Source organism: Triturus cristatus, chromosome 4_1, assembly GCF_964204655.1.
Source record: "Triturus cristatus chromosome 4_1, aTriCri1.1, whole genome shotgun sequence".
Taxonomy (NCBI): Eukaryota; Metazoa; Chordata; class Amphibia; order Caudata; family Salamandridae; genus Triturus; species Triturus cristatus.
This window is the reverse complement of record NC_140585.1, coordinates 144,279,855-144,306,862: the sequence shown is the minus strand read 5'-3', so window position 1 is coordinate 144,306,862 and position 27,008 is coordinate 144,279,855. Positions and strand designations below refer to the sequence as shown.

The window sequence follows — 27,008 nt, the reverse complement described above, 5'->3', positions numbered from 1 at the left end:
CACCAGGGGCCCAATCACATTCAATGTGTGCCTAATTGTATAAGTCTCACATCAGGGGCCAATCATACTCAATGGGTGCCTAATTGTGTGAGTCTCACACCAGGGGCCAATCACACGCAATGGGTGCCTAATTGAGTGAGTCTCACACCAGGGGCCAATCGCACTCAATGGGTGCCTGATTGTGTGAGTCTCACACCAGGGGCCCAGTCACATTCAATAGGTGCCTAATTGTGTGAGTCTCACACCAGGGGCCCAATCACACACACTCAATGGGTGCCTAATTGCGTGAGTCTCACACCAGGGACCCACTCACATTCAATGAGTGCCTAATTGGGGGAGTCTCACACCAGGGGCCAATCACACTCAATGGGTGCTTAATTGTGTGAGTCTCACACCAGGGGCCAATCGAACTCAATGGGTGCCTGATTGTGTAAGTCTCACACCAGGGGCCAGTCACACTCAATGGGCGCCTAATTGTGTAAGTCTCAGACCAGGGGCCCAATCACACTCACTCAATGGGTGCCTGATTGTGTGAGTCTCACACCAGGGGCCCAATCACATTCAATGGGTGCCTAATTGTGTGAGTCTCACAGCAGGGGCCAATCACAATCAATGTGTGCCTAATTGTGTGAGTCTCACACCAGGGGCCAATCACACTCAATGGGTGCCTAATTGTGTGAGTCTCAGACCAGGGGCCCAATCACACTCACTCAATGGGTGCCTGATTGTGTAAGTCTCACACCAGGGGCCCAATCACATTCAATGGGTGCCTAATTGTGTGAGTCTCACACCAGGTGCCAATCACAATCAATGGGTGCTTAATTGTGTGAGTCTCACACCAGGGGCCAATCACACTCAATGGGTGCCTAATTTTGTGAGTCTCACACCAGGGGCCAATCACACTCAATGGGTGCCTAATTGAGTGAGTCTCACACCAGGGGCCAATCACACTCAATGGGTGCCTGATTGTGTCAGTCTCACACCAGGGGCCCAATCACATTCAATGGGTGCCTAATTGTGTGAGGCTCACACCAGGGGCCTAATCACACACACTCAATGGTTGCCAAATTGCGTGAGTCTCACACCAGGGGCCAATCACACTCAATGGGTGCCTGATTGTGTGAGTCTTACACCAGGGGCCCAATCACACTCAATGGGTGCCTAATTGTGTGAGTCTCAGACCAGGGGCCCAATCACACTCACTCAATGGGTGCCTGATTGTGTGAGTCTCACACCAGGGGCCCAATCACATTCAATGGGTGCCTAATTCTGTGAGTCTCACACCAGGGGCCAATCACAATCAATGGGTGCCTAATTGTGTGAGTCTCACACCAGGGGCCAATCACACTCAATGGGTGCCTGATTGTGTCAGTCTCACACCAGGGGCCAATCACACTCAATGGGAGCCTAATTGTGTGAGTCTCAGACCAGGGGCCCAATCACACTCATTCAATGGGTGCCTGATTGTGTGAGTCTCACACCAGGGGCCCAATCACATTCAATGTGTGCCTAATTGTATAAGTCTCACATCAGGGGCCAATCATACTCAATGGGTGCCTAATTGTGTGAGTCTCACACCAGGGGCCAATCACACGCAATGGGTGCCTAATTGAGTGAGTCTCACACCAGGGGCCAATCACACTCAATGGGTGCCTGATTGTGTGAGTCTTACACCAGGGGCCCAATCACATTCAATGGGTGCCTAATTGTGTGAGGCTCACACCAGGGGCCCAATCACACACGCTCAATGGGTGCCTAATTGTGTGAGGCTCACACCAGGGGCCCAATCACACACACTCAATGGGTGCCTAATTGTGTGAGTCTCACACCAAGAGGCCAATCACACTCAATGGGTGCCTAATTGTGTGAGTCTCACGCCAGGGGCCAATCACACTCAATGGGTGCCTGATTGTGTGAGTCTCACACCAGGGGCCCAATCACATTCAATGGGTGCCTAATTGCGTGAGGCTCACACTAGGGGCCCAATCACACTCACTCAATGGGTGCCTAATTTTGTGAGTCTCACACCAGGTGCCCAATCACACTCACTCAATGAGAGCCTGATTGTGTGAGTCTCACACCAGGGGCCCAATCACATTCAATGGGTGCCTAATTGCGTGAGGCTCACACTAGGGGCCCAATCACACTCACTCAATGGGTGCCTAATTTTGTGAGTCTCACACCAGGTGCCCAATCACACTCACTCAATGAGAGCCTGATTGTGTGAGTCTCACACCAGGGGCCAATCGCACTCAATGGGTGCCTAATTGTGTGAGTCTCACATCAGGGGCCAATCGCACTCAATGGGTGCCTAATTGTGTGAGTCTTACACCAGGGGCCAATCACACTCAATGGGTGCCTAATTGTGTGAGTCTCAGACCAGGGGCCCAATCACACTCACTCAGTGGGTGCCTGATTGTGTGAGTCTCACACCAGGGGCCCAATCACATTCAATGGAGTCCAATCACACTCAGTGGCCTTGGAGCTCGGTATAGTGGCGCAGGAACAATTTCCACACTGGACGTGCGGCCATCAATGACACATCACTGACCTCATATAGATTGTGAGATCCCAGGCACCAAAGACCAGGTGCTGCAGATGAGCCGCACCCTTTCAGCTGGAGAGTGCTGAGGGTGTGGTATATAGCTGGTAGTCCATGTAGGAGTACATATTGCCAGGGAGGCCCCTATGTCCCATGATTGCCCACCCTCACAAACTTCCCTGCCCATATTTTTTTTTTTTTTTTTAATTTGTTTAATGCCCGTATTTATTTTACATACACGTTTTTATCAGACATTAACATTTGCACAGTAACCACATTATTTACATATTGCTCACAGGTGAAAACCTAGCCTTAACAGAAACTAGTACATGGGAGTCACCTAACCGTAACTAACTTGTTGTTGTGTAACCAATAACATAACCGTTCCTGAATGAGATCATGACTGGTTCCATGACCCCTCCTCTTAAACTCCCCCTCTAAAGGATGGGACCCTCCTTATTGGAGGTCCCCACCTTCCATCTCCTGCACCGGGAGCTCTTGTTCAGGGCACCCCCGGCACCCCAGTTCTTCACCCCTAACGGGCCTGTGCTAGTTTGCGCCAACTGCGCAATTGTGGTTGGTTGACAGGTGAGGACCGCCAGTCAGAGACTACCCCCAACCCCCTGCGCCTCTACAACCGTGTGTCGCCTTGCTGCCAGCACCCCTTCGAAGGTCCAGTGATGCTTATGTTGTTTCTTGGTATAGAAGGAAAGCCGTAGGGGCCCACAAGTGTCCCCGCCAATCATGACCTCACGCACCGCAGGTCAGCATAGTCAACCCCCTCCCCCTCAATCTGCCCCTCCCCTGTACTGTGTGCGTTGGCCAGGCCAGCAAGTTCTCCATAAACAACGACTGTGATAAGTGTTTACCAAACTGTAAGAAACACGCTCCCCCTTGATGCACCCGTGAGGTATAGATGATAAACCGCTTACTAACCCTCCTGTTCACCCATTTTCCGTCGCATTGAGGGCCCCGACCAACATAACACCTTTCCAATTCAACGTCGGGCAATGTTGTGCTAGGCTATTATGGCATCAGCGTCTTTCTTAGAGAGGCAACATATTTCAGAGACAATCAGTTCCAATAAGTCTTTTTTACCTTCGCTTGGCCAAGTCATTGCCTCCAAATGCATGATTACCACCCCTGGAAGCGGAAGCCTCGGGGGCAGAATTCTGTTCAATGCAGTTCTCAAGTTGACGAAGCGCAGCCTTCCCTGACTGCAGAAGGTCAAATGATATCTGGCCTTCCTTGCCCACGTTGCAGAGTCACCTGCAGAATAAAAAACCTTTGCGCACTCACATTAGAGTGAACTAACACCAGCATATCTGTAACACCTCCTGCTCCCGCCTTGACAGGTGGCAATGAAGTATCCAGCTGCCGCAGCACCTTATCGCCTCCTCCACCAGTGTTCACTGAAGAATACCGTAAATGATGGGAAAAGGAATGTCAAAACATTACAACATGTTCCATCTCACATAGCGCTTGTATGAGTCAGACGTCCACCTGCCTAGCCTTTGAACTGCTTGTCCTACCAGCCCCATGCCTGTCGCCAAACCGAAATGAATGCAAACTTTACTCCACAGGATCTACCCTGCTGACACCAGGGCCCTACTGAACACCTTGTAAATTGGAACTTTATGGGTGGCGTCCCATCCTTGTGAACAAAAAGGGGACCCACAGCCCCTTGTGCCCATTTCTACACATCCCATGAAACTCAATTCAATTGCAATGTTGTTCATTCAGTCTAAATGTGCAAATCAAAGTGTAAAAAGACATATTAATGTTCATTATTGATACACAAAATGGAAACCTGAAATCATTTCAACAACAGTGAAGAAACCAATATACTTCACCCCAATAAAGATCCTCACGGCTCAAATCTTCATCTGCAGGGGGTTCTCAGACGGGAAGCAAAACTCAAACTCTTGCCTAATGCAGGTATCTGTGAGATTCCAGGCACAAAAAGCTGCCTATAGTATTTAAAGCAGTGTAATAACACTGGATCCTTATACCTCTTGGTGTCCACGTATGCTTTGCTCACTTCTACTGACTTTGTTGTAACTTTTTATAATAAATATATCAGCCCCGTGGCCTCTTACAGAACTCTTCCCTGTGAAACAATCGGGCTTATATCCTTGATCATTGATTTGCCACTATAGCCAACTCAGTCCTACTGTATTGATTATAACCTTTCCCTCAAAGTATTCATCAGACATACAATTATAAAACTAAAATAGGAACAGACGTGTGGCTACAAAACAATATACAATCTGTCCTAAGATGACTCGGCAAGGATTATCACAGTGAACATATTATACTCCTAGTACTTGTCACAGGGGGCAACAATCCCCAAAACCCATGCCGACGATGGCAATCTGAGATTCCATGCATGAGAATAGGTCTACTGGCTTTACCACAGTCAATTAACCCTTGAATTCCTATTGGCTTTAATAAATTCTTTCACAATAAATAAGTCAGGCCTACTGCCTTTGTTGTCACTTCAATTAATAAACAAATCCAGCCAATAGCCTTCATCATTGGCTGGCCACCACAACTCATTCGATTATGTTGTACTGATTATAAGCTTTCCCACAGGGCAAACAATGCCACACAATTCCTCTTTTGCACCAGAAGCCCACAGCTTCTCCCAATCATAAGCTGTACTCATAGAATTTAACATTTGGCCAAAGCCTCTGTCTTAGTAGCACTTTGGAAAACTCTCTTTCTGTTGATCATGTAATGTCTGGGGACAGCTCCTCTGCAAGTCAGGCCTGAAAAAATGCAGGTGCCAACAATTTTTCTTGGGACACCGCAGCCTAAACCTCACTGGCCATGCACCCTTCTCCCACTTTGATTATATTATGGGTTAAAGATGTGAGCGGGCCTGCACTAGGCTACTACCCACTACATCAGTAACCCAATAATCAGATTTCTTGCAAGAAAACACAAATTCGCATCAGCGGGGAGCCATTATCTACTTGCTACATATACTTTAACTCATACACCTTCCCTGTTCTCGCTTTTTCTTTTATTGAAAAACTATTTTTGTTTTTAAATCATCTTTCAAAAATCCTTTTAACTTGTTATACCAGTACATTTCATCCAAAAAGTATTTTCATTGGTACCTTTTTAATCACATTTAAAGAAAGTACAAGTCCCATGAATACTTCTTGATACTCTCATTCAGTCCCAGCCAACACGTGTTTCGTGGCTCACCAACTGCTTCTTCAGGGCTTCTGTGAGGAAAGTCAAGAGAAAAATAATGTGCGTTTTAACAAAAGAAGACGCTTCCAAGTAGGTCTCATAATCGAAGCATGATAGATTGTGTAGATGTGTCTTTTATCCTCGATAAATTGCTGTCTTAGTAGTTCAAGTTCAAGTTTTATTGTTTGATTACTTAAAATCATTACAACCCCCCCCCCCCCCCCCCCCGGAACAAGTAAATAAATATTACATAATCTGGAACCTTGTTGTTCTGAATAAAATCCACATCACTTGTCAATAAAATGTAAGTTTTAAAAATGCTTACATTAGCAACTTTAAACTTGGAACAGCAGAGTTATTAAAGTAAAAAACCCGGTGAGGACACTGATAATCTCATTATACTCATATTATTTAGTATCTCCGTCGGCTTGCCTTAAAAGTCTACTGGCTAAGTTCATGTATTTAATTCCACGGCATGCCAGTATAATCGACGTACCCTCTAACCAGCAAATCACCGCTTGCCTACTGGAGCGAATGTTCAGCTCATTGAAGATAGATTTCAAATACTGTCTCCTTTGGTCTAAAACGGCTGTACAGGCACATAATAAGTGGATTAAGGTTTCCTTTTTAAAACCACAAAGTCTGCAGGATTCTGATTTAAATGGCTTTTTCCACTGTGGATATAAGTCCTTTTCCTCGTGCACGCCCATTCGAAACTTTAAAAAGCTCGTTTTTAACTGTGAGTTAAAATGGGCGGATAAATATGGTTGTGGCCTCAGAAATCTGTAAGAATTTATGACTGTCCACCCGTGCCGCCGCTTGGTAAGCGCTTTTTTGTCAGCCCACAAAGATTTCTTTTTAGCTGCGCTGTTTACTATTTTACCAAAACTTTCTCTGTCCAACCCATTGGTCCATGCTGCTTGTAAATCCATCTCAGCCAGGGACTCTCTCAGAAAGCTTCCCCAGGAGTTCGGTGTTACTAAATCCCCCTGGTGCTTAATTTCTTCCCAGCATAAGCTGTTCAAGGTATCCGGGTCAGAAGAGCGTATTGCATAGCAAAGTTTAATAAAACAGCTCATTCCTCGGAACTTCTGATGCTGGAGGCCGAATTCCAGTCTGACCTGGGAGGGCAAAGCAGATTTTGGCAAATCAAAGACTGCTTTATAGTTCTTTGTCTGCAGTTTGTTCAATAAGTGCGCTTCTTTACCACACCAAGGGGCCAAGCCGTAGGACAAACTGGGCTGTATTTGGGCGGCCATTATTTTGAGCAAGTGAGAGAAGTTTGGGCAGTCCATCTTTTTGCGTAGTAATTTATATGCATAAATTAACGAGTGTGCCTTTGCTTTTAGTGCCAGTTTGTGTTCTTTGTGGGTTGCGCCCTGCCCAATTATTACATCCAGATATTTATATGAACTGACTTCTTCAACAATTGCCCCCTTGGCCATCCATTTGAACTTAAGTTTCTTGCGATCCACTAGGCGCACTATTTTTGTTTTCTCTTTGTTTAACTCCAGTTGTTCCTTGTCCAGGTAGGCTACAAGGTTGTTTATTGATCTCTGTAGGCCGATGGGAGTTTGGCTCAACAGAACTATGTCATCCGCATATTGTAGTATGGCAATTGGCACATTGACCAGTTTCGGAGGATGTGACTCTGGTTTTTCGATGTAAGGTGCAATGTCAGACAAAAACAAATTGATTAGACTGGGGGATAAAACGCAGCCTTGTTTTAAGCCGCTTTGCATCTGAATACTTGCAGTTGGACTCGAGCCATTGCCCAACTTGACTCTTGCCCAGGTGTCCGTGTGCAAGGTAATTATAGCGTTGAGCGTTGTAATTGGCAGGCCCCATTCTTTAAGTTTCTTCGAGAGCTGGCTCCTGCACACTCTGTCAAATGCGGATTTAATGTCAATAAAGCAAGCAAACAATCGAAGATTCCTTTTTTGCGCTTTTTCTGTTAAAAGAGCAAGGGTTACGAAGTTGGTTGTAGTGCCCATACCTTGCCTGAATCCTGTTTGAAATTTTGGGAGTATGTTTTTTCCCTCCATCCAACATTTCAGCTGAATTAACAGGCAGGAGGCGTACAGTTTTGCTTCCACATCTATCAATGAAATTAATCTATAGTTTCCAGGCTTACGATGGTCTCCCTTTTTAAATATGGGGTGAATGATGTTCCCCCTCCAAGAAGCCGGGATTTTGGACTGATTGTAAATCCCATTGAAGAGCGGGGTAAAATAAGAAGACCAAAACTCTGGGTCATTCTTGAAAAAAGCGTTGGGGATACCGTTGGGGCCGGCCGCTCCCTCGGATTTAAGTTTCCGAATAAGCCCCCTTAGCTCATTCCCGTTTGTCAAAGTGTTTGTCCCGCACGTAGTTGACAGTGATTGTAATGAGCTATCTTCCTCATAAGCTGGGATGGTGGAGTCTAGTGTTTCTTTTTGGTCGTAATCTTCCCCGGGGGGCCTTCCTGCAAGTCCCGTCCCTGTCTTGTTATACAATGATTGCACGTGTCCAGCCCAGATGTCTGCTCCGATTCCTGCTTCTTGCAGCAGCCTTGGACCAATTGACAGTTTGTTATTAATACCCCAAAACTCACTGCTGTTGGGCTTTTTACTAGCGGATAATAAGTTCTGCCAAATGGATCCTCTATACGCTGTTTTGGCTTTCCACAGATTCCTCCTGTAGGTGCGCCTCAGTACATACAGCTTCGTTTTTCCTGTTTTGTATCCCATTTTTTCTGCTTGTAATTGCAGATTCACTTCTCTTGCAATCGCTCTTTTTTGATGTATGAGGTCCTGGTTAAACCAGGGATCATTTCTGGTCGCCATTCTTGGAATACGTCCTGGGGAGGCCGGAAAATTGTGAACTAAAAACTGAGCTAAATGCTCCCAACTTTTAACACGATCCTTCTCTGGTTTGCAGCCCTGTTCAGCCACGAAAACCTTGACTGTCTCCTGAATGGCTTGGGGTACCACTCCTCGCCATTTTAGCACGATAGGTTTGTTTTTTTGTGCATTATTAACTTTTTTGGTCATGTTTAAAACTAGAGGCAAATGGTCACTTTCAGCTCGTGGAGTAATACAAAGTTTGTTAATTTCTGTGAGTATGTTGTTATTAATGATTATAAAGTCTATTGTTGAAGAGGTTTTTCCACTTAAATATGTTATGGCAGCTGGGCTGTCCCCCATGACGTTTCCGTTCAGAATTGTCAAGTCGTGAGTATCTAAATTATTCACAAATGCTCTAATTCCATGAGTAGCTCTTCTTTTACTTCCCTGCTGATTAACTAAAAGGTTGCTATTGAAATCTCCTGAGATCAATACTTGACAGTTCTCATGGCTTCTCTGCATTGATTTTATTAGTTTAATTACATTCTTGTGTTTTCCCTTCTGCTTTTTTCTTTCTGGATGGATATAAACATTGATTAGTAGAAGTTGCCAGTTTAGTTCGTTAGGCGTCTGATTACTACTTACTTAGATCATTTGAATCCAATTTACCCCGGTGTCTAATTCTTCCGTTGCCCAGTTCAGTTTGTGTGAAAAAAATGTTGATAGGCCCCCTCTCGGATGTCCGAAGCATGAATATCTTTCTGCCATACAATGATGATCTATGAATCCTGGAATTGAACTCGCAACCAAGTTCCAGGTTTCCTGGAGCAGGATGATGTTGTGTTGACTAAAAAATTGTTTGGTTTCTTGATCTTGCCCCGTGTCGTTAAATCCGTGAATGTTCCATGAAGAGAGCGAGATGTTGACTGTGCACGCGTCTTCCACTTGGATGGCCGTCCACCTCTCTGTGTTTTTTTTTGTCATTGGTTGGTCAGGGATGCTTATTGTTTAGTATTCTAGGCACCCAGGACCAGTCCCTAGATTCCTGTGAGCTGCCCACAGTAATATCGGGGCGTTCTCTTGTATCAATTCTGTTGTTGCTGGGGGAGCTGTTAGAGAGTTGGCACGTGCTCCCCATACACAAGATAGATGTTTTTTTCCCGATCTATTCACTTCATTTAGGTTTTTGAGAAGGGGGTGCGGATACCTTGGGCGTTCGTAGGCCTTTAACATAATTCCCCATTCTCCAAACCTTCCGCTCATTGATACTATTTTTTTCACCAGGTCCTTTGAGGACCAAGTTGTCAAAGTCTCTTCTGTTCCCAGCCCGGTAGTTTCTATGAATTCAACCGAAGTTAGGTCACTGGAGCGGGTTCCTTTTAATTCTGGGATTTCGCTAAACAGCCTCAAAAGATTTCCTCTGTTTAGTGTATCTTGTGTTCCCTTTGACAAATATTCTGGTATGAACGATAATTTCAATTCGAACTCGTCCGATTGGATGTACTCGGTATGCAAGAGGGGTCCTTTTTCCTTTCTTCCACCTTCGGTTGTTAGGGTTAATGGAGTATTATTTTCACATTACGGAACGTACACGGGGAATCCGAAGTTGTTGCCTCTGTACTCAATTTCGGAATTCCGGGGCTTATTTGAGATGTTTTCCTTTTATGCGGCTCCCGTTGGTCCTGGTTGAGAAGTTTGCATAGGCGAGACTTTCCCCTTATCGTTACTGCAATTGATTTTAACAAGTTTTAAGGCTTGTGCGATGTTGATTGACCCAACTTCTTCACTGGAAGAGTGTTGTAATTTTCCAGTGCTAACTCATTATTTCTTTCGTCTTGTTGTAGATCGCGTTGTTGAATACTCCGGCCTTTACCTCTCCCCGGGGTGCTACTTCCTGAAGTGCACGAAAGTTTTTCTTGACCCACTCCTTTAATGCCCCCTGTTTTTCCTCCTTGGTGCTGGGCTGTCGAAATTACTTTTTGAACTCTTTCGGCCTTTTGGTGGGTGTTTTCGACCCATTGTGTAGTTTGAGGAGAGGTTTGAAGTGGGGCGGATTGACTCGTGCCCTGTTGCTTTTGGTAGGCCAGCTGATGACCTTGAGGTTGAACACTTACGGGGCAAACCACCTGATACGGGGAACGAGTGTTCTTTTTCTTTTCCCTAGATGATTTTACTTTGAATAACGGGAAAAGATTTTCCGTTGCAAGGCTGGGTTGTTTGTTGTTTTTGGGCTGAGCCTTTCTTGCACGTTTTCTTTCCCTTCTTGTTGGTTTAACAACCTCAAATACTTGTTTAGGAGGACTCTCTAGAGCATCTGTTAAGTTAGATTGAGTCTCGGTCTCTGTTTTTACTAATTCGTCGATGGTATAATTTAGTTTGTGTGCTGTTTTTTTAGTTTGATTAGTACTTTTCTCTTGAACTACAGTTTTTTTGGGGGGGGTTTATAAGTTGCTTGCTGGTGCATGATAGTTTTACTGCCCCTAGGACATCCTTTAAAATTTCAGGGAGTGTTGCCAGTTTCTCAATTATTGGACTACAGCAGCAGATTGACTTATTTTTATTTATATGCATTTGTTGCTCTAGATTTTCCCTTCTTGAGAGGAGGGTAGTTATTAAATCTATTTTGCTGTTTACACCGGAGATGTGACTAGCAATAAGATTTACAAGATCAATTTGGACGTCCATTTTGTCCGACTGATAGTTTAATACCCTTATAGCTTGTTCGGGGGTCTGAATCAGAGTTTGCGCCCATTGCGTATGGGGATGATCTTCAAAATGCTGCACCGGGGCCTCTAGCCCAAGGTCTGATCCACTTTCAGATGAAATTGTTATTGGTAATGAGGGGTTTAGACCTTTTAATTGTTGCTTGATCGTTGTCGGGCAAAGACTTGTCTCCACTAGTTCTGGACACTGGGGATTTTTTTCGCCCCGAGAGCTTAACGGTGTAGATGAAACAAGCTTAGATCTCCTTTGCAGGGTTTTTTTATTTGGACCTGGGCTAAAACAGACAGTGTCCTGGTAGTTAGATTCTAGTAATTCCAAAATTTCTGTCAGATTTGAATCATTTATGTTGGTGTATGATTTACTGCACACTGATTCCTTAGGCACTGGGTTGGCTGCAAGTTTAATTAGATTTATTTTTTCATGTTCGGACCATTTAGTATCAGGTTGGCCTGCTTCCTTGAGACTAGGTGGTTGTTTGCCGACCTTTGGGGCCGTGATTGTGAGGTCTCCTTTCGGTGCTACTTTAGGAAGGGTGCAACTGAAATTAAGTTTTTCGTGCTCAATGTTTCCCCCGACGTAGATCACAGACGTTTTCACAGAGTCTGCTGTTGTATTTATCTTTATACCGCTCTCAGTTGGAGTTTGGGCAGGTACTTCGGATTTTGTTCTAAAAGTTGTGACAGAAGTTGTGGGGGCTGCCTGGTGTACCTGAGCTATTATTGCCCCAGGTTTCCTGATACCTGTGGATGGACCTTGTTTTTCCCCCACAAGTAATTCTATTTGTGTTACATTGGTGGGTGCATTGGTGGAGGTTACAGGGGTCCACAGAGCAATGGCTTCCGGTTTATCTGGCTGAATTGGGCTTGGTAACTGGGACAATTCTTTTGAAGGGGCATATATTGCCGCCATTGGATCTTTTAAGAAAAAGAATTTTCGAATCCCTGTTTGGTTATTTGAGTTTGACAGTTGTGCTGTTATTGGTGTGGGCACTGAAATCAGACTCTCCCTTTGTCCTGCCCCGTTTACAGATTCATTATGTAAAAGGTCCTCCTCTTTTGCTGAATTAGATTTTGGATTTTTAACTTTTTTGTTTGTTTTTTTACATAATTTCTTGCCAATCGCAGCTTGTCGAACTGTCCCTGATCTCATTTGGACAGCCCTGCCCTAGGCCCGAAGTAGGGGCTCTCTAGACAGGTTTACTGTTTTTTTGTTTGGGGCTGGAAGGTCTTTCGTTTATTCTTCAGCCCATATAACCCCGGGGGACGTTAACCATAAAACCACTTCAGCACTAGGCAATGCAGGCTAGTGGTTGAGCACCCGGCCCGACCCCTAACTTCTGGCTCCAGACGCTCCCAATCCTGCTCATGCTAGGCTCCACAGCCGCAGGCTCCTGTGTTCCGTCTCGGTCTCCCAAAGAGCGCACAGGGCATGCACCGCCGACCCGCTCCGCCGGCACAAGAACCGCTGCGTGTGTCTCTCATGAGCTGCTCCCTGCTTCCCTGCTCGCCACCGCACACTACTGCACACCACAGCTCACCCCCTGCGGCTCCGCTGCTCCAATTCCCCGAGTCTCCTTGCCTCCTCGGCCCAGCAGCTCCGCAATCCACAATCCGCAATTCCGCGGGGGCTTGGGCAACAATTTTGGTGGATTTTGGTGGATTTTTGGGCTCGGCTCAGCCCGGCTCAGCCCGGCTCAGGCAGCAGCAGCAGCAACAACTTCGCCAGCACCCGCTCCGGCTCCGCCCTCATCTCCCGCGGGCTTACCCAGCTCCTCCTCCAAAGAATCGAAACTCCTACACAATGTCAGCACGGCAAACGAAAACCAGGCTTCATGACTTCATGACTTGCCCCTGCCAACTCCTACCGCGTTGTAAAATACCCCCGCGGCTTCGGGCGTGCTTGGAAAATGGTCTACAGCTCCTGCCGCGTTACACAGACTTTTCGCGGCAGCCGGGCAAACTCAGCGCAGAGGTTCTTGTCTAGGTGTGGGAGGGCCAGTTGGGGCTTCGGGTAAGCCAAGTGGGAGAGCGCCAATCCCGTCTGTGGCTTTCTGGCTTCCTGCTTTCCTGCGGTCCCCAGCAGCAACGGCTGTGTTTTGGAGCACTCAGCCCGCTCACCCTTGCTCCTCGCTCCCACAGTCCGAAAAGCGTGGAATGGACCAGGCGACCAGGCAGCCAGGCAGCCCGCAACCCTGTGAGCCTGCTGACCTGCTGGGTTCGAGGGCCGCGGCTTCGGCGGTCGCAGCGGGAGCGGGAGCCTGCAGGAGCTCTACCGCTCTGCCACTTAAGAAGTTTCAAGGAAGCGCTCCGCTTGGAAGTAGACTGAAGGCTTGGCAGCAGCAACACGGAGCAAAGTAGTTCCGTACTAAGATTAGGGCACAAGTCCTAAAAAAATAAGTGGGGGGACGCTGACGTCATGACAGGAAGTGACGTCACAAAAGGTGGCTTGCACCATCACACTCATTGCCTCCCCTCACTCACCCCTTAGATGCGATTGCATCAGAGAAGCCAGCGCATGAGCAGCGTACTGAATGAGCTCCGATCTCGCCCCAGAGAGGCCAAAGAGTGAATGTGTGGCTCCATTTGCTCCAGCTATCGAGCTCCCTGTAAAATAAGTGGGGGGACGCCGTCCACCCGCGTGGTACCCCGACTCGAGCGCTGACTAAGATGCTCTTTCAGCGCAAAATAACTGCCAATTCCATTTCATTATATTATCTCCACGTCATATTACGGTCCTTCAATCTATCTGACTAGAAAAACAAAAGTTAAAGTGACTATATAGTTATGAGAATATCTCTGCAAAAACATCACATTTTAAACTTCAAAAACCACTGAAATTCACCAGCTATAGTTACCTGAAGAAACTATAACTCGCTCCCCCGCCATGCACAGTATTGTTAACAATGATGTCATATCAGATGTCAACAATGATGTAATATATGAGATCATAAATAGCACATGGCGAGGAAATTTGTAACTGATAAATCCAGCTAACTTTAACGTCACTTTACCATTGGTTTTTTTCCAGAGACTTTCTGCTTTTTTTGTGACATAATGTATATTTTATTACCATATCTAAGAAGGCCGATCTTGCGCCACGCACAGCCTTTGACTGTTCGTTGCGTGGAGTTAGCGGCAGGGCCTGGCCTGTTACATGAAACGCCTGTGTTTACAATACGATGCCACATCATGGAATTGATATTCAAAGCATGGGGACAAGGTGATCAAACAGAATGTAAGCGGCTGTTGATCGCGTCACATGCGATTCTGTATTACTTTTTTAAGCGCAACATGCATCCTTGTATCTAAAATGAATGCAAGGATGTATTTCGCTCTAAAAAAAAAAGTGCAACATGCATCCTTAAATCTAAAATGAATGCAAGGATGCATTTCACTCTAAAAAAAAAGTGCAACATGCATCCTTATATCTAAAATGAATGCAAGGATGCACTTCACTCTAAAAAAAAAGTGCAACATGCATCCTTATATCTAAAGTGAATGCAAGGATGCATTTCACTCTAAAAAAAAAAGTGCAACATGCATCCTTATATCTAAAATGAATGCAAGGATGCATTTCACTCTAAAAAAAAGTGCAACATGCATCCTTATATCTAAAATGAATGCAAGGATGCATTTCACTCTAAAAAAAAAAAGTGCAACATGCATACTTATATCTAAAATGAATGCAAGGATGCATTTCACTCTAAAAAAAAAGTGCAACATGCATCCTTATATCTAAAATGAATGCAAGGATGCACTTCACTCTAAAAAAAAAAGTGCAACATGCATCCTTATATCTAAAATTAATGCAAGGATGCATTTCACTCTAAAAAAAAAAAGTGCAACATGCATCCTTATATCTAAAATGAATGCAAGGATGCATTTCACTCTAAAAAAAAAAAAGTGCAAAATGCCAGATCAGCAGTTCTAACAGTGTGCGTAAATATTCTAAATGTTTACGTAATTTCCACAATGTAAATTACACAAATCTTTCCAAGGCCCAAAATATATGAAGTCCGCTAGAGTTCAAACTCGACCTGCAGGTACCAAAGCGGTTTACATGAGCCAGAGCTGCCAGTTCACTTGGTGCCACAGGACATCAGCTCCCGGTCACCCTGGTGAGGAGCCAATATCACACAGTGGCAGGAAAGATGAGCTGAAAACCACCGCAAAGAGTGGATTTCCAGCTCGTTTTTGGAGGCTGTGGTGAGCAGATATCCAGTAAGGGTTGTGCAAACGCCCCTGGGCATCGGCGACAGACTCCGCAGGCGTTTTCTTTTTGTGTTCCCTTGAGAATGAGGTTGGTGGAGGGAGTTGGCAGAGTGCCTCTTAGGCGGCTCTTTGTACCAGGCCCCACCTCCGTTTCACATGGTTAAATATTTTTGCAAGTTGGCAGGTCTGCACGAGCGCCAGTTGCATTAAACAAGGTCACTTTCGTTTTTTAGATTAAGAGCCAAACTTATCATAGTGTTGCATCGCTCTTGCATCACACAACGGGGCGCAAGGAAGACGCAACACGAAAGTTAGATGTATCAAGCCACACAAGGACACCTTGCATGGCCCTGAGTGGCTTGATACATCTGGAGCATGGGTACTCACAAACTTTCTCTCGGGGGCCAAATTTACAGTGTAGTTTATGGCCGAGGGCCGCACTGGTGGGGGCGGAGGCAGTGGGGCAGGGGGGCGGGGCTAGAGCAAAAAAAAAACTATGCCTATGAGGTTGAACACAGGCCCCTGCAGCGGACGCCTTCGTCCACTGAGCCACCATATCTCTCTCTATTTCTCTCTCTCTCTCTCTCTCTCTCTCTCTCTCTCTCTCTCTCTCTCTCTCTCTCTCTCTCTCTCTCTCTCTCTCTCTCTCTCTCTCTCTCTCTCTCTCTCTCTCTCTCTCTCTCTCTGTCTCCCTCCCTCTCTCTATTTCTTCCTCCCTCTCTCTATCTCTCCCTCCCTCTCTCTCTCTGTCACCCTTCCTCTCTCTGTCTCACTCACTCTGCTTGTCTCCCTCTCTCTCTTTCTCTCTGTCTCTCTCCCTCTCTATCTCTCTGTCTCCCTCTGTCTCTGTCTCCCTCCCTCTGTCTCCCTCCCGCAGTCTGTCTCCTTCCCTCCCTCTGTTCGTCTCCCTTTCTCTGTCTCCCTCCCTCTCTCTCTCCCTCCCTCTGACTCCCTCCTTCTCTCTCCCTCCCTCTGTCTGTCTCCCTCCCTCTGTCTGTCGCCCTCCTCTCTCCCTCTATCTCTCCCTCCCTCTCTCTATCACTATCTCTCTCCCTCTCTCCCTCCCTCTCTCTCTGTCTCCCTCTGTCTCACTCACTCTGCTTGTCTCCCTCTCTCTCTGTCTCCCTCCCTCCCTCTCTCTCTGTCTCCCTCCCTCTCTCTCTCTGTCTCCCTCCCTCTCTCTGTCTCCCCCTCTCTCCCTCTGTCTCCCTCCCTCTATCTCCCTCCCTCTATCTCCCTCCCTCTATCTCCCTCCCTCTATCTCCCTCCCTCTATCTCCCTCCCTCTGTCTGTCTCTGTCTCCCTCTGTCTGCCTCCCTCCGTCTCCCTATATCTGTCTCCATCCCTCTGTCAGTCTCCCTCCCTCTCTCTGTCTCCCCCCTCTCTCTCCCTCTGTCTCCCTCCTTCTATCTCCCTCCCTCTGTCTGTCTCTGTCTGTCTCCCTCCCTCTGTCTCCCTCTGTCTGTCTCTGTCTCCCTCTGTCTTTCTCCCTCCATCTCCCTCTATCTGTCTCCCTCCTGCTGTCTGTCGCCTTCCTCCCTCTGTCTCCCTCCCTCTGTCTGTCGCCCTCCTCCCTCTGTCTCCCTCCCTCTGTCTCCCTCCCTCTGTCTGTCTCCCTCCCTCTGTCTCCCTCCCTCTGTCTGTCTCCCTCCCTCTGTCTGTCTCCCTCCCTCTGTCAGTCTCCCTCTCTCTGTTTCCCTCTCTCTGTTTCCCTCTCTCTGTTTCCCTCTCTCTGTTTCCCTCTCTCTGTTTCCCTCTCTCTGTCTCCCTCTCTCTGTCTCCCTCTCTCTGTCTCCCTCCCTCTGTTTCCCTCCCTCTGTTTCCCTCTCTCTGTCTCCCTCCCTCTGTCACCCTTCCTCTGTATGTCTCCCTCTCTCTCTCTGTCTCCCTCTCTCTCTATCTCCCTCTCTCTCGGTCTCCCTCCCTCTGTCCCCCTCCCTCTCTCTGTCTCCCTCCCTCTCTCTCTGTCTCCCTGTCTCTCTCTGTCACCCTCCCTCTGTCTGTGTCTCCCTCCCTCTCCTTCCCTCCATCTCCCTCTCTGTCCCCATCTGTCTCCCTCTGTCACCTCACCCGCTGCTCTTACTCCCTGCTGCCCTCTGTCACCTCACCCGCTGCTCTCACACCCTGCTGTCCTCGTCACCCACTGTCACCTCACCCCGCGTGTGTCACCCGTCCCCCGGCTGAAACTGCTTCCCGGGCACACACACAGTTGCACCCGAGTACTTCACAGGTCTTTAAAAGACCATTCACTTGTTAATGAGGCTTTGTTGTATTTCACCTCTTCTTAGCGCGCCTGCATCTCCACTTAATCAGAGGGGAGATGCAGGGGCGCTAAGAAGAGGTGAAATGCAACAAACCCTCATTAACAAGTGAATGGTCTTTAAAAGAATCGCCCGGCCCCCATATCTCCGCGCTGCTGTAACCGGCGGTGTTTGCGGACACACTTAAAAAAAAAAAGCACAGGTACGATGTCTGCAAGGTCCGCGAGCCGCCAAGGAAGACTTGCCGGGCTGCTGGCGGCCCGCGGGCCCTACTATGAGTACCCGTGATCTAGAGTAATGCAATGCAACACAAATCACTGCATTGTATCACTCTGAGCCAGGAAAGCATTCCATGGTTGGAGCGTGGTGTGTTCCCACGCATCCACCCTTGGATTTTGGCGTATTCCCAATTTTTTTACCATTACTGGTAGACCTGGAAATGCTTCTAAATGCCACACATTCCATGGTCAGGCATAAGCAGGAGAAATATCTTTATTTTTCCTTGTTTTTTCCTCTTTCAATGTGTGCTGTGTTCTGCAGCACACATAGAAAGCAGAAATTGCCTCAGATTATATCTGCAGGAAAGTGTCCCTTCCTGCCTGCAAACTATCCTGTCTGCAGCGCAGGCCCCCTTGCACCATGCTTAAGGGTGCCTGCGTTGGCACGAGGCAGTACACTGTGCGCCAGTGTAAGGCAAGGACAGGAATGCGCTGTATAATGTTAGGTACGATGCATTTCTGCCTTTTCCCTTTCTTTCTTTGACACAGCGCAGCAAGGTGGCTTGCCGCGCTGCGAGAACGGTTGATAAGTATGTCTCTAAGGGATTTGCCCAGAATCACAGGATGTTGAGCTTACTTTGAGACTCGAACCTGGTTCCCCATTTTCAAGGTCAGCAGCTCTGCCCCTAATGGGACATTTTCCCCCCTTGTAACTATTAATCTGACAATTTTTGTCTCTGTCTGTTTAAGGCTTCTATGGCCTTTTTTCGAGCAATGTCTTTGTCCCTCATTGTCTCTTCTCTCAGGCAGGGACATGGTAAGGATTTTGGGGGTCCAGGGCCAAACATATATTTGGCGGCTCTGTTTGAAAGAGCTTTAAATTTATGATCCAATTTCAGCTTTTTCATGCCCTCTTTGGCCAGGTCACTGACAGTACAAAGACACACTCTCCAAATTCCAAATGTATTTATATCTAATATTCCGGGATAGGGACATGTTTTTTTTAATGGATTTTGCATGAACACAAGATATCTCTGCAAAATGTCTGTAATAGGCTCCCACACATTACCTGCATTAAAAATAAATTAAAGGAAAACAATTTTTAAAACCAGAGGCAGATCCTCCGCTATGGCTCCCACCCCCCGCCCCCTAGGCTCGGTGAGCCCTTTTAAAAGTGTAAAAATAAAAGGATAATTATTATCTTTTTTGTTTGTTTTGCTGAGGCTTGGAGGCGGGACCAAAGTGGCGACAGGATGGGTGAGGAGTGCTGAGCACTGCCTTCGCTGCTCACGTGGGTTTGGCCGGTCGTCTCAGCCCTTTATCCTTCCCTTGCTTTGTGCAGGAAAGGAAAGTCTCCATTGTGGGGTTTGGCGCATTATGAAGCCCTTGAGTTGGTGTTTCGAAGCAAAAAGCTGCCATGCTCCGAGCCCACTTCTCATGCCATATAGTTCCTTGTCATCTTCGCTCAGCCTAGCCTCTGATAGCTCAGTTGGTAGAGCGGAGAACTGTAGTGGAGTGAGTGACAAGAACCGGTATCAGCAGGCGAGGACCAGTGTTAGCAGGCGAAGGACCAGCGTCATTAGGCGAGGACCACTGTCAGCAGCCGAAGGACCAGCGTCAGCAGGCGAGGATCAGCGACAGCATGGAGGACCATTGTCAGCATTTGAGGACCGGTGTCAGCAGGCGAGGACCAGCATCAGCAGGTGAGGACCAGCGTCAGTAGTTGTGGACCAGTGTCAGCAGGCGAGAACCGGCATCAGCGAGTGAGGACTGGCGTCAGCAGTTGGGGACCAGTGGCAGCAAGCTAGGACCAGTGTCGGCAGGTTAGGACCGGTGTCAGCAGGGAAGGATCGATTTCAGCAGGGAGGACTAGTGTCAGCAGGTGAGGATTGGCTTCAGCAGGCGAGGATCGGTGTCAGCAGAGAGAACCGGCGTCAGCAGGAATGACCAGTACCAGGAGAAAGGACCAGAGTCAGCAGGCGAGGGCCAACATCAGCAGGTGAGGACTGGTGTCAACATGTGAACACCGGTGTCAGCAGGGAGGAGCAGCGTTAGCAAGGAGAACCAGTGCCTGCAGGGAGGACTGGTGTCAGCAGGCGAGTACCCGTGTCAGCTGGCGCAGACCAGTGTCAGCAGGGAGGACTGGTGTCAGGAGGTGAGGACCAGATTCAGCAGGCGCGGACCAGTGTCTGTAGGGAGGACTGGTGTCAGCAGGTGAGGACCAGATTCAGCAGGTGTGGACTAGTGTCAGCAGGCGAGGACCAGTGTCAGCAGGCGAGGACCAGTGTCGGCAGGCAAGGTCCAATGTCAGAAGGGAGGTCCAGTGTCAGCAGGTGAAGGACCAGTGTCAGCAGCCGAGGAGCGGCATGAGCACGCGAGGACCATTGTCAGCAGGTGAGGACCATTGTCAGCAAGTGAGGACCATTGTCAGCAGGTGAGGACCATTGTCAGCAGGTGAGGACCAGTGTCAGCAGGTGAGGACCAATGTCAGCAGGTGAGGACCAATGTCAGCAGGTGAGGACCAGTGTCAGCAGGGAGGATCAGTGTCAGCAGGTGAGGGCCAGTGTCAGCAGGTGAGGGCCAGTGCCAGCAGGGAGCACCAGTGTCAGCAGGGAGGACGAGTGTCAGCAGGGAGGACCAGTGTCAGCAGGATGGACCAGTTTCGGCAGGGAGGATCAGTGTCAGCAGGTGAGGATCAGTGTCAGCAGGTGAGGACCTGTGTCAGCAGGGAGGGATAGTGTCAGTAGGGAAGGCCAGTGTCAGCAGGGAGGACCAGTGTAAGCTGGGAGGACCGGTGTCAGCAGGATGGACCAGCGTCAGCTGGGAGGGCCAGTGTCAGCAGGGAGTACCAGTGTCAGCAGGTGAGTACCAGTGTCAGCAGGTGAGGAACTGCGTCAGCAGGCAAGGACCAGTGTTAGTAGGCGAAGGACCAGCGTCAGCAGACGAAGGACCAGCGTCAGCAGACAAGGGCCAGCGACCGCATGGCGGACCAATGTCAGCATTTGAGGACCAGCACCAGCAGTTCAGGACCAGCGCCAGCAGGCGAGGACCAGGGGCAGCAGACGAGGACCAGCGACAGCATGTGGGACAATTGTCCGCATTTGAGGACCAGTGCCAGCAGTTCAGTACCAGCGTCAGCAGGCGAGGACCAGTGTCAGCAGGCGAGGACCAGTGTCAGCAGGCGAGGACCAGTGTCAGCAGGTGAGGACCATTGTCAGCATGTGAGGACCAGCCTCAACAGGAAGGACCAGTGTCAGCAGGTGATGACCGTCGTCAACAGGTGAGGAACGGTGCCAGCAGGAAGGACCGGTGTCAGAAGACAAAGCACCAGCTTCAGCAGGCGAGGACCAGTGTCAGCAGGGAGGACCAGTGTCAGCAGCGAGGATCAGTGTCAGCAGGAGAGGACTAATGTCAGCAGGTGAAGGACCAGCGTCAGCAGGCGAGGACCAGTGACAGCATGGAGGACCATTGCCAGCAAGTGAGGACCGGCCGCAGCAGGTGAGGACCAGCGCCAGCAGTTCAGGACCAGCGCCAGCAGGCGAGGACAGGCATGAGCATGCGAGGACCAGTGTCGGCAGGCGAGGACCCGTATCAGCAGGTAAGGACAGGCACCAGCAGGCGAGGTCCAGCATCAGTATGTGAGGACCAGCGTCAGCAGTTGAGGACCAGCAGGCGAGGACCAGTGTCAGACAAGGATCGGTGTCAGCAGGCAAGGACCGGTGTCAGCATGGAGGAGCAGTGTCGGCAGGCCGGGACCAGTGTCAGCAGCAACAAGCGCTCAGAGGGTGAGATCCTGAAAGTGTCAACACAGACAGCCCTGGAACCATCCAAGGGGAGAGCTATTGCAAAGGTTAGGGGTTGTTATTCCCCATTTTAATGTGTCTCAGAAATCTCTGTGAATGTGGATTGGTAAAAAGTGAAATGGGTGATGTGCTTGTTTCTTTTCAGCCCTTTTGAGCTGTATATAGGGGGCAGTGTTTGAAATGGAAAAATAGAAGTGCAGGTACTCTGTAGCAGAGTACCTGCTTGATTCTGAGAAGTGCCAGTACTCTCCAATTAAAAGTATAACATTTCTCCCTCTCAAAATAAAAAAGTGCCGGTATTCCGTACCGGACAGTACCGGCCCATTTAAAGCACTGGTAGGGGTGTTACTGTGGAAAGGACAGGGCCGTTTCTAGGTGTTTTGCCACCCTAGGCGAGAATTGAAAAATGCCGCCCCCTCCCTTTTTCTACCATCACTCTCTCCCCCTGTCATCCAGGCTTTTCAATATAAAAGTAAATATTTAAACAGCATATTTTTGTTGTGAAAATGAATTGAAGCAGAGCTGAAGATGGCCTGGGAGCTCGGGACTGGAGCTCTGTGAGGACTGAGGCTGCTAGGGGACGGGGGCTCTAAGAGGGCTGGGACTGCTAGAGGACGAGAGTTGAAGGTGCCGAGGCTGCTAGTGGATGGGAGGTCTGAGGGACCGGAAGCTCTGGGACATGAGCTAAGAATGCCGTAGGTTCCGGAGAAGGCCCGAGCTGCTAGGGGTAGGTAGTTCTGATACGACTCGAGCTGCTAGAGTGTGGGCCCTTTAACGGCCAGGACAGGATCTGTACAGACAAAAAGGGTTTCGAGAAGACCAGGACTGCTTGACGGGAACTAAGAGGACGAGGCTACAAGGAGACATAGGCTCTGGGAGGACTGGGGGGCGCAGCAGCTAGAGGAAGGGATCCGTGAGAGGGCTGGTGGTAGCTCCGAGAGACTGCCCCGTGGCACTGGGTGGTCCAAGGGGCAGGGGCCTGCTAGAGGCAGTGAGCTCCAAGAAGGCCAGAGCCACTAGGCGATGGAAGGTCTGAGAACACAGGCTGGGTGTTAAAGAGAGTCTCCGAATGTACCGTGTCTCTGCCTCCCATGGGCTGAGATTTCAACTCTCAGTGCGGCCTAAGCCCTGTTACGGTTTTGAGAGTGCTTGTTCTCCAAGGAACCTGTCCCTAACTTCAAGGCCCTTCTGCCGAGATGATGGACAGAATGCAGAATAAATTAAAACATTCAACCCAGTCAAGAGATCTGGGTTAAATTTGACGTCCTTTTGCTCACCGTGCTACCCCAGTTTAGACCCACCCATATGCAAATCTGTCTTGCCCCTGTTGGGAACAGTCCAGCCTGAACTGCCAGGCCAGGTCCTCCCTGGACCAGAAATGTGAGCCCTGGGACCGGTTTCGGGGTTTCACCCCTCATCAGCCAGGCTAGCTTGAATCCTGATCTGTGACTGGTGGTGAATGTTTGATTGGCTCAGCATTCCATCCATCATATGTTCTTTTTGCAATTGTCACCCTAAGTGGGAAGGGTATGCCCAGACGTGGGTCGCATCATGCCCGCTACGCCACCAGATTCAAGCTAGCCTGGCAAATGAGGGGTGATGCCCCGAAACAGGTCCCACGATGCTTGTTTCTGGTCCAGGGAGGACCTGGCCAGACAGTTCGGGCTGGACTGTTCCCATGAGGCACTGCATCAAGACTGATTTGCATGTGGCTGGGTCTAAAGTGGAATGGCGTGGCATGCAAAAAAAATGATGGATTTAACCCAGATCTGTGACTTTTTGCAGGTGTCAGATTAGGTGGCAAAGAGTGTGTGTACCTACAACATCCGAAGCCACATCCCGCTGGCGTGCTTTCACTCGCCCTTCTCCCTCCCTCCTCCTCGGCCCACCGACTGGGCCCAGATCACCCAGAGCGCACTCCACGCGACGGGCGCTGTGCTTTTTGACAACCCTACCGTTTCTGAAACAACAACAGTAGGAAGCAAAACCTGTCTCTGTCTGAAACATACACGAGGCTCCTACATAAAAGGTTACAGTTAAAGTTCACTGACTCGAAAGGATTGGTGGTATTTTACAGATGATAAAGAATGTAATTACATATTACAGAACTTCATGTTTTAATGTTGGAGGTAACTCAGATTTTAATGTAGCATGAGACCTGTACAGAACTGGAATTCTATTACTAAGGAGAGTTAAAGAACGAAGGGCAGAATATTCCTTCTGGAAGAATGGGCAAAGGTTTCCTCGCGACCAAAGTAAGCATTTCTGCTTCGTAATGTGACAAAGGTAAATATTCTTGTCTGGAGTGTTGATAAAACATGTAATTTTAAGCATGTTTTGTGGTATCTGATAACTAAGGATGTGTGCATGAGGGCTGGGAGTTATGCAGAGGGCACTGTGGGTGTCTGTGTATGTGAATAGGTGGGCACTAGGAAAACAAAAAGAAACAGGTAAATAAGTAAGAGGCGAACTGTTGGGGTAACAGTCGGAGACACTCAGGAAAGGTATGGGCTAGATATGAAACCCATAGCACAGGCCAAGGAGGCAGGACATGGGGACAGAGGGCCGTGGTGGGCTGTGGTGAGGGGGCCGGAGGTGTGTGCGAGTACCCCTTCTGTAGCATACTTTCATGGCAAATGCAACTAGAGGGCGACAAATGTTATTCAATGAGAGATAGGATCAGACTTTTAAAATCCGACCACTAACTTTGGGGAAAATAAGACGGCGAAAATAAAATAAGGACCAGATTTGAATACCCCTTTTGCCAATGAACATCATCCTCCCTGCACAGGCCCTTTCAGGCGCTAATATTTACAGCTGTTGGACAGCAGCGCGCACAGGCCGAGGCGCTGTGCCGGCCTTTTTACCGGCTGTAAGAAAGGCCTGGGCAGCGCCCACCCTTCTAGGAACAGCTTGGTCCCTCTGGGCGCTGGGAAGAAGCAAGCGGTGACAGGCTGCTCTGCTCCCCCTCCCCTGACCCAGGGCCCCCATTCATGCCCATCTCTTCCTCCAGGTGATAAATCACTGACTGTCTCATAGGAGCAGGGTGGGGGCGTCTCACCCGTGAACCTCATGCACTTGGGTCTGCTGCTGTGTCTCATTCTGGCACGAACATCACTGGCCCTCAATTAAGTCCCTCATTTGAGCCATCCAAAGAAGGCGCTGCTTTGTTTTAGGCTCTCTTGGGCAAAGATCACACAAGTAGTCACGTCGTAAGTCAGAAATGTCTCTGTGACCCCAGAGCCTCTGGAGTCTTGGGCCAAACTCAAGTTTTTTGCCGCCCTCCCCCTTTTGACGCCCTAGGCGGCCGCCTAGGCTTGCCTAATGGTAGAAACGGCCCTGGGAAAGGAAACTCTTCATTGTTGGATTTGCAGCTTTATCGAGCCCTTGAGTTGGGGTTTAGAAACAGAAAGCTACCTTGATGGGCAGCAGCAGGGTCCCGTTCTCATGCCATATAGCACCTTGTCACTCTCATACAGCCGAGCCTTCGATAGCTCAGTTGGACGAGGGGGGGGGACTGACATCCTTAGGTCGCTGGGGAGGGCTGCAGTGGAGTGACTGACATCCTTAGGTAGCTGGTTCAAACCCGGGTCGAAGGACTTTTGCAAACTCTTAACCCCTTTTCCTCTGCTTTATAATATAAAGCGACTCTTTCTCAGACACTCACACACCTGGGCTTTTCCTGCCTTCCTCTCTTCCCCTTTACAATCCAGCTCGCTCCTCCGGCTCTGGCGGATGGGAAGGTCTCCCTCCCCACTGTCTGTGTGCAGCCTCCGCTGCAATCCTCCATCATCAGACAGACCCAGGGGCCCCTGGGCTGAAGAGCCAGGCGGGGCACCGCGGAAGCAGCCCTGGGAGCTGGTAGCTGTGACTCTGGCATCAGGTGATGCTGCTGAGAGCGCTGCTGAGAGCGTCTGCTAGGAGGTGAGAAGGATCTTGTGAGGTGTGAGGGAGGAGTGTGTTTGTGTGTGTATTGTGGGAGGGTGTGTGTGTGTTTGTTGAGCCTGTGGGCCCCTGTGTTGTTGTGAAGGAGCTAGAAAATAAGAAAGATCAATCACAGGCAGAACAGAACGGAATGAAGCGTCTATGAGTAGATGCTCGGCAGCAGTATGTTCGTCATATCCTCGTTAGTATAGTGGTCAGTATCCCCGCCTGTCACGCGGGAGACCGGGGTTCAATTCCCCGACGGGGAGGATAAGTTTTGAATTTTTTTAATACTTTCAAACCACATTGCAAACGTAGGACGATGTAAAAATCTGTTTTAAATGCAATTATTAATGTGATACTAGTACTATAGAGTGCTAAGACTTTTTATTTATGGCCTCACATCGTAGGTTAAAATATTTAGCACTTCAATGCCATACCTTTCAAACTATATCACGGGCAATTTCTAAGTGTTTTACCTTTTGGACAGCATGTGTGCCTTTTAATTTTAAGCCACTATGTACCTTCTTGAAAAAGGAAACGCGTGATGAAAAATCAAAGACCTACATGATGAATAAAATGCATTCAAGTTAGTATTTTTTAATGCTACATAAATAGAATTTTGGGGCTGGCTCTGAAAGGGGAATTGTTTTATACGCAGGAGAAGCTTTTCATCTATTGAAATGAAATGGTTTATAACTTACAGACACACTGTGAAAGCAAAAGAACTACTGGTCCGGACGTACACTCCCCACCATCCTCATCGGAGTTTTTATTTTTCCTAGGTCCAGGCATGAATACCAAATCTAGGTGAGGTATTTAAACTGCATTCTGGGACTTTTAGTCCTATATGTATATCATCATAAAATAGGAATGAAAGTCCCAGCATTTTAATTACAACCCTGTACAGGGGGAGCTGCTCATGCTCGTGCGCACCTGGGAAATTTGAAAGCTGCCCTCCTGCAGGGGCCCCTGAGAAGAAGCACTGAGCCCTAGAAAGGAAATTACGAATTATCTTGGTTAATTGTAAATTGATGTTTTTCCTCTTCACTATTTAGTGTGTTATGAGGCTCTTGTACATCTTTGACTGCTGGAAATTCTCATCTGTATTCAGTCTATTTAAGGTGCAGAACATTTCTTTCTTCATGGTCCGCCTCAATGTGGTGTGTTGTACAAAGGCGCAACTAGAGCCAAATTTCGGGGGGGGGGGGCTAAGAAAAAATTTCGGGGGAAGCTGAATCTTTTAAGCCATAGGCAGAGTGGAGCTGCAGGGGCTCTTTGAAGGGGTGAAACAAC

The 27,008-nt window shown here is 48.4% G+C and overlaps 1 non-coding gene across 1 annotated transcript; it reads left to right on the top strand.

Annotated features, from left to right (window-relative positions):
• Window positions 1-25,909: 25,909 nt before the first annotated feature.
• Window positions 25,910-25,981, top strand: TRNAD-GUC (transfer RNA aspartic acid (anticodon GUC)). Its single transcript has one exon. It is a non-coding gene; the product is annotated as a tRNA-Asp (tRNA).
• Window positions 25,982-27,008: the final 1,027 nt, after the last annotated feature.